The sequence below is a fragment of the Octodon degus genome, unplaced genomic scaffold (assembly GCF_000260255.1).
Source record: "Octodon degus isolate 3935 unplaced genomic scaffold, OctDeg1.0 scaffold00162, whole genome shotgun sequence".
Lineage (NCBI taxonomy): Eukaryota > Metazoa > Chordata > Mammalia > Rodentia > Octodontidae > Octodon > Octodon degus.
In genome coordinates this window covers 3773131-3774432 of record NW_004524738.1, presented here as the reverse complement: position 1 = coordinate 3774432, position 1302 = coordinate 3773131, and positions in this window count along the sequence as shown.

Here is a 1302-nt window from a genome sequence, read left to right as displayed (position 1 = left end):
AAAGAAAGAAAGATGTGATCAGAAGCTCACAGGAACTTAAACCTAGATTGTGTCCCTAGGCTGGAAAGTAGGAAAAAGGCAAAGGACACTGACTACCTCATCTGGAGGTATCATCTTTCCCCTAGTCTCTTAGACCAGACCTTCTATCCTACACCATTTTTTGTTGCTGTGAAAGAATGTCAGGAATTGGGCGATTAATTAAGAACAAATGTTTAAGGCCAGCGAGATAGTTCAGCAGACTAAGTGCCTGTTTGGCAAGTGCAGGGACCAAGGTTCGATTCTGTTCCCACAGGCAGCACCAGCCCCACCCCCAGGGCATGCTGAGCTGGCAACAGAGTCCTACATTGTGGTACATGCCTGTAATCCCAGTACTGAGGAGGCTGAAGACAGGAGGATAACCACAAGTCTAATCTGCATAGTGAGACCCTACACCAGTTACATAAAATAAAAAAAAAAAATTTAAAAAGAAAAGAATAAAGGTTTAACTCACTTATTGTTCTTTTCTTTTTAATAATTTCACTGAGAAAGAAGTAGCAATGAGACAGCTTCAAAACAGGTTAGTAGGACAGTTACAACAATCAATACATTGCACATTGTTGTCTTTGTAGTAGTTATTCATAGTACAAGATGCAAACATGATATCCTGTCCAAACACTACTAGTTCAAAACCTTCTTCTCATTGAACTATCATTTATACTTCTTGAGGCTGGAGTCAAAGGATATAGTACCAGCACGGTACATGAGGCCTCATGCTGCCTCATAACAAAGCAAAAGTGGAGGCTGAACTGCACACAGGACCGGTCTTGCTTTAGAAGAACTAAGTGAGACCCACATACTCCATCCAGCCATGAAAACAGACTTGCTTCTGAGAGAAGGTCTTTAAGCTCTTTTTGTTACCCTATTAAGGCTCCACCACGTCTCATCACTTACACCAGTGACCAAGCCTCGCATGAGTTCTGATGGGGACAGCCATATTCAAACCCAACACCCACTTACATTAAAAAAAAAAAAAATAAGGCTGCAGTTTTGAAGTAGGGTGTCTTGGGCCCTCATGAAACTGAATCGCATCAATAAGAACAGAGTCACAACCAGAGAGAGGTTCTGGGTCTTTAGGAACCAAATGTATTGAGGCTGGGCTTAGTGTGGAACAGCTTGTGATGAGGAGCAAGGAACCACACATTATAAAACAGATTGCATTTTGGTGGAAGGGAAAGGTGGTGCGACTGTTAGTTCGGAGTGTCAGTTCCAGCTGGCTGCAGCAGCGGATTTGTCACCCAAGCATATTATTGCCTCCACTACTCA